Here is a 6773-nt window from a genome sequence, read left to right as displayed (position 1 = left end):
ACAGCAGAACGGGTCACGTCAGGCCGGGTGGGCTTGCGGTGGGACCAGCCAGAGCCTGGGAGAGGACTGGGGGGCACAGGCCACCCCAAAAGGCAGTTTCTGTGCAGGTGTCCCCACCTGGGCCCTGCGCGGAGGCCCTGATGCTGGAGCTGCCCGAAAAGAGCCTCGGGCTGGGACTGGGAGAGCCCATCAGGCCCTCGTGCCCCGCGGACCCCTGAGCAGCTGCGACCAGGGCCCTCTGCCCCCATGGCCGCCCCCACGCCCCGGGCTCGCTGTCCCTGTGCCCTGTCAGCACCAGTCTCTGACCCCTCCCGGGACCCCTTGCTCTCCACAGCCAGCGTTTGTTGGTGGCTTCCCTGCCGTGGGGCCCTCCGAGTGGGCCCAGCATTCTCTCCCGCTCACGGAGGCGGCCCTGGGTGTCCCTGGTGCTGCCGGAGGCTCAGAACTGCTGGCGCAGGGGGCGCTGCTGGTGGCGCGGGCCGGGGGTGGGTCCACTGGACCCCCAGGCAGCCTGTGCGGGAGGGAGCCCGGGCGGAGGCCCCATGGGACACCCCCATGCCCAGAGAGCCCACCCTTGGGTGGTAGGGGTGGTGGGCAGGGGGGGTTGTGGTGGGGGTGGGATGGGGCTTATGGTGGGTGGGGCTCTGTGGGTGGGGGCGGGGCTTGTGGGAGGCAGGGCCCAGTGGGTGGGGGTGGGGCTTGTGGGTGGAGCTCTGTGGGTGGGGCGGGGCTTGTTCTGGGCTGGCTTGCAGGGCCTTGGGTGCTTGCTGGGGGCCCTGGGGTCTGGGAGGCCCACCCTTGCCACCCGGCGTGACACCCTCCTGCCTTCCAGAACGCCGTGCTGCACTACCCGTACTGGACCAGCTACGCCTTCTCGCCGGCGCTGTACCCTGCCTTCTCCAGTGAGAGCCAGTGAGTTCCTGGCTGGGGCCCGGGGTGGGCCTGGGGCTGCCATCCTCGGTCCTGGGGGCTGGGTGAGGGGGCTCTGTGTGTGTTCATCGTGTCTGGAAGTCCCCGTGAGAGGCGACTCACGGGGTGGGGCCTGGGTGTCCAGCTGAGGCTGCCGGCCCCATCCTGACGCTGGCCCCCACGGGTAGGAGGGCGGCGGGCTGGGGCACAGGGCCTAGGTCAGGCCGCCCAGCAGGAGTGGGGCCGGCGAGGTACTTACGGAGTGGAGGGAGCCAGGAGGGCGCCGGCCGAGTTGGGTTCTGAGGGGTGAGTAAGAGTTTGCAGGGGAGTGAGCCCAGTGGGATGTCCTGGAAGATGGTGAGGGTGCGCTGGGGGCGGGGGCTGGCAGTGGCTCTGAAAGCAGCTGCAGGCCGGGAAGGGGTCACTCGCAGACAGAGTAGTGTCCATGGGAGAGGGGGCCCTGCCTGCCCGCCCAGGGTCCCTGCTCCCCGCTGGGCAGAGCTGGTGCAGCACCCCAGGCCCGTTAGTGAGGAGGTCTCTGGGGGGCGACAGGAGCTGGGGCATTGGGGTTTGTGCTGTGGCTGCGCGGGGTATGTGAGCGGTCAAGGGCTCTGCTCTGCGCTGCTGCCTGGCGCACCCCGAGTCCTGATGGGCATTCGGCCTCCTCCATCAAGCCACGGGGCAAGGTGGCCGCTTTGACTTTCTCCTGGCGAAGCTCCTCCTCGCGGCGGCCCCTGCCTTCCCCAGGCTTGGGGGCTCCCCATGGGGCCGGGGCACTTAGGGTGGGGAGGGGCCACCACAGCGTCCTCCTCTGGCCTTGGGGGCTGCCAAGGGGCTCCCTCCTCAGGGCACTGGGGACACGTGAGGCAGGAGGCGGAGGGGCCGCGTCCCTGGGGCCCGGTCAGGGCGAGGCGGACGTGCACAGCCCCTGCAGGCTGAAGGTGGCTCAGGAGATCAGCGCCAAGACAGCCGAGCCCCTGCTGGGGGTGTCGGGGCTCCCCACCCGGTGGGCAGGTGGCAGCCCTGGGGACGCCTCTCCCTAACCCTGATCTAACCCAGGCTCGCCCCTTCCTGCCCCCTTCCGGGCCCCACAGAGGCCTCCTCTGCTCACCTGGACAGGTGGGTGGGCCAGCGGGGGAGGGCAGCCCTGGGGGGACAGAGAGGGGGACAGAGTTGGGGAGGAAGACGGGGGAGGATGGGGTACAAGCCGGGACCTGTGGGTCTCAGTCCGGGCAAGGTGGGGCCGCCTGTGCCCCAGAGCCTCTGGGTTGGCCAGGGCGGCTCGGACCAGGTGGAGGCAGTGGGGCCCCTGAGCGGCTTCCAGGGGGGCTGTGGGGAGTCCCAGGGCAGGGCCGGGCTGAGCAGGTGCGCCTGGCTGTGGGGAGTGGCCACACACTCCGGGGGTGCTGGGCCCGTGCCTACTCCACTCAGTGCCGCTCTCTTTCCCCGCAGCCCCCTGGTAGGCTCCGCCTCGTACCTGTGTGCGGCCGGCGGCCAGCCCTGCCCGGATGCCAGCTATGGCCCCGCAGCGCCCGCCTCCAGCTTCCTACCAAAGAGCAGCGACTTCCCTCAGGTAGGAGCCCCCCGCTGCCCCCACCATGGCCTCTGCGAGCCGGGCTCGGCCCCAGGTCCCTCCGGGCTCCTAGGGAGACTGGTGACGGGCACCCCACCCACGGCCCCTGGGCCTGCATGCGGCCTGAGCGCCCCCCGACACCTGGCCCCGCAGGGCACCCCCTGCGGCGAAGAGTGGGGTCAGAGGTCACGGGGTGGGGGTCTGGGGTGCTGGCGTTGGAACGGCAGGGACAGTGGGGGGCCGCGGTCGACGGTGCCAGGAGCCTCGGGGCAGGTGCGGGGACCCCGACCCCTCCTGCGGACCCCTGCCCTCCACACCCTGGGGTCCAGCACGCGCCCCGGCCCCACATGGCGCAGAGAGCGTCTGTTTCCGGCCCGACCGCTCGCAGCCGGGAAGCTGAAGTCAGGGGTTTTCTGGACAGATTGCAGCTCGGACGGTCTTTTAGCTTTGCCATATTTTGTAGCATTTTTGTAAAAAGCGTTTGGAGATACTTTAGATTTACGGGCGGGCTGGGAAGATGGGGTCTCCCCGACCCGGCCCCCCACACTGGCCTCTGAGGCGGCTGCGGGAGGCTCACAGCGCAGCGTTCCCCGAACCCGCTGCTCCCTGGCCCCCAGTTTCCTTTTTCAGGACAGTCCCTGTGCCTTTCCTCGTCTTGGGACCTGGACCCCTTGAGAGGGACCAGCCATGTGTGTGTGTGTGGGGGGCACGTGGGGTCCACTGGCACCCCCTTCTGATGAGCTGCAGGTGGTGGGTTGGGGGGACCCCCAGGCTGGGGCCGTCAGAGGCGCATGGCCGCGTCTCACCATGGCGGTGACCTTGCCCGGTGTCCGGGTGGTGTCCTCCAGCGCCCAGCGAGAGCTTTCCCTGTACTGGGGAGAAGGACCCTGAGGCCAGGCAGCGATCCAGGGCCCCGGCCTGCGCCTCTCATCTCAGTGCCCATCGTGGCCCTTGCCCATGCGGGTGTTACACGGCGTTTCCTTGCGTCCCTGCGCGTTGGTGATCGGGGGCTGTGGGCAAAGCCGTCCCTGCCCCTGGGCGTGTGTCCAGCTGCACCTTCACCGCGGGCTGGGGCTCGGGGCCTGTGCCACACTCGCGTGGTGTCGTCCGGGACCCTCGGGACCCTCGGCATCCGCCGCGTGAGCCCCTCCCCACGTCCTCGCCCTGGCCCTCGGCACGGCCCCTTCCCCGGGAGGAGGTCTGCTTCCAAGCCTCTGTCTTCCCTTGGGCCAGGAGCCGCTCGGAACCCGGGGTCGCTGCTGGGTGAGCTTGGCGGCCGGAGGGGCTGTGCAGGGGCCGGGGAACGCGGCTGCCTGCCGTCTCCTTTCTGAGCTAAGGTGCGGTTCGTTACCATGAGCTCACCATTTGGGGTTTAGCACGCTGACAGGGCAGTGCCACCACCGTCGCTGTGTCGTTCCAGAACATTCTCAGCACCCCAGGAGGAGCCCTGAGCCCACTGGCAGCCACTCCCTGGCCCTCCCCAGCCCCCAGGACCGTGACCCTCCTTCCTGACCCCCTGGATTTGCTGGTTCTGGCGCTGCCTGTCCACAGAGCCCAATGGCGCCCATCTTTTGCGCCTGGCTTCCTTCCCTGAGCCTCGGAGCGTCTCCACGGCTCCTGCAGGCTGGCGTGTGTGACCGCACGTCCTTCCTGTTTACGGCCGGAGGATGTCCACGGCGTGGTGCTGGCCCGCCACGTCTCCGTCTGTCCACACCACACGTCTTTGTTTCCATTTGTCTGTCCACACCATGAAGCTCTATCTGTCCACTTTGCACATCTCTGTTTGTCCACACTGTGCATGTCTGTCTGTCCACACCACGCAGCTCTGTCCACACCGTGTATCTCCATCTGTCAGTCCACTCCACATGTCTGTCTGTCCGCTAGCTGCAGTGGTGAGGTCTCTCCATGGGAGGTGACAGGAGATGTCTGGCCTGAGCCCTGGCCCCCCGAGGCTGACCCGGGTGACGTCCCAGAGGCGGGTGAGCGGGGGCTGCTGGGGCCGCGGGCTGGGGGCTGAGTGGGCTGTCATGGGCCCAGGCCCCCAGCTGCTGGAGGAGGAGCTCCCCCGGGGCTGCAGCCTGCAGAGCCGGGACGGGGCAGGAACGGGGCGCAGCCGCCCGACGGGACCTGCCCCGGGTGAAGAGGCCGTAAGCTGCGTCCTCAGGTGCAGCCGGAGCCCGCCTGGGTGGGGGTGCAGGTGAGTGGGGTCTGGGCGGGGGGCTCTCAGTTCTCCAGGCCCTCCGCCCTGGCCCGCTCCTCTCCATTTCTGCTGCTACCCAGATCCTTCCCGGGAAACCTTAGAGCCTCCTCTGGCCCCTCTGCTCCCGCCTCGAGGTCCAGCACCCCGGCTGCTGCCTGGAGCCCTCCTCTCCATGGACACCCCACCCCCAGCCCGCGATCCGGGCCTGGCCCCACCCTCCATCCTCACCTGCATCCTCCATGGGTACAGACCCCAGCCCCCAGCCAGCCGGCCCTGAGCCCCTCAGCCCAGGCCATGTCCGCCTGCTCCTTCCTGCCTCCCCACCCCCCACTCCTGCCACACCCGGCTGCCAGGCCCTTGCAGCCCGCCCGGCCCGGCAGACCCCCACAGCTCTGGCCCGAGGGCTCGGCTGAGGGGGTCCACCCCTCGTGTGCTCCTTCACCCAAGAGGGAGCCCCCCGGGGACATCGGGCCGCGGGGGCTGTGTGTGCCTCCTGGCGGCTGCCGGCTCCAGGCATGGGGGAGCCCTGTGGCCTGAGCAGGTGTCACCCCCACAGGCTGAGGGTCCCCAGGCCGTGTCTGGCTGGGGCGGACCCGCCGAGCAGAGCCGCCCACTTGGGACCACTCGGGGACGGGCCGTGGGCTTCGCCTGCCGGTTCCCAGAGGGCTGCCTTGTCCTGCTCCCCTCCAGGAAGGACAGCCCGGGGGCTTCCGGGAAGCCAGGGTGAGATCACGGCTCAGGAAAGTGCTGTGTGCAGGCTGGGCTCCACACACAGGGGGCACGGCATCGATCGCTCTGCAAATGCACTGCAGCAGCGCCCGGCGGTGTCGGCCCACCCCGCTCCTGCGGGTCCGGAGCACTTACTGGCACTGAGCACGAAGAAAAGAAAGAGATTTGTTCTTACGGGAAGGCCTTTGGTTCACGCCAGGAAGCCCACTCTGTGCACGGGCATCTCAACAGGACTGTGCTGCGGGAGTCGGGGGCACCTGGGGGGCAGAGCGGGGTGGGACGGGCTGGGCAGGGCTGCCCCACGGCAGCACACCCGGCTTCCTGGGCAGCAGCCCCCACGGGCCCTGCAGTGCGCCGGCCGAGGCAGAGAGGAGCCTTCTCCCAGCCCCCCACCCCCAGCCGCCCCGTCTCCGGGCTCTGCCCGTGTGCACCCCTCTGCCTGGTGGGGGCGTCCATCGGCCAGGAGCCAGCAGGCCCCAGAGGCCTCCTCCTCCAGGAAGGCGCACCATAGCCCCTCGCCTCGGTTTCCCTCATTGTGAAACAGGGAAGCAACAGAAATAAAAGGCATTGAATGGAAAGGAAGCATTGAAACTTCCCATATGTGCAGAGGCCGTGATCTCTTATGTAGAAAGTCCCAAAAACCCACAGCTGCTAGGGCAAATAAGCTAATTCATGAAGTTTCAGGGTACAGGGTCACCACACGGACATCAGTGCTGTTTCTAGACTCCAGTGAAGAACAGTGTGAAACGGAGATCAAGGAAAAGTTTCCCGTGTACAGTAGGACCTAAAGGAATCAGATATCCAGCGATAAGTTTAACCAAGGATATAAAGGACTTGTACACAGAAAACTGCAGAAAAACGTTGTCAAAAGAATCAAAGAAGACTTAAATAAACGGCCCGACGTGCTGTGTTCATGGACCGGAAGACTGAATATTGTTAAGACTTCACTTCCACCCCAAGTGATTATAGAGTGAACACAATCCCAGCGGAAATCCCTCCGGCCTCCCAGCAGGAACAGAAAGGCTTTTCCATCATCACCTGCACGTGGAGGGGTCAGGGGCCCTGAGGAGACAGAACCATCTAGAAGAGGAAGAACAAATACGCGAGACTCACACTGTTCCAGTCTGCTCAGGCCGCTGGAATGCAGCGTGCCAGGAACAGGTTGGCTTTTTCAGTAGGGGTTTATCAGGCTGCAAATTTTCAGTTCTCAGACCACGAGATGTCCCGGTTAAGGCATCAAGAGGCAGATGGCTTCTCTGCGGAAAGGCCGGCAGTGTCCGGGCTCGTCTGTTACACGGCTCTGCTGAGCTGCTCCCTGGGTTCAGCTGCTGCTTCCCGAGGCTTTCTCCAGGATGGCTCTGG

Source organism: Choloepus didactylus (genome assembly GCF_015220235.1).
Source record: "Choloepus didactylus isolate mChoDid1 chromosome 25 unlocalized genomic scaffold, mChoDid1.pri SUPER_25_unloc1, whole genome shotgun sequence".
NCBI lineage: Eukaryota > Metazoa > Chordata > Mammalia > Pilosa > Megalonychidae > Choloepus > Choloepus didactylus.
Note: the sequence above shows the minus strand (reverse complement) of the source record.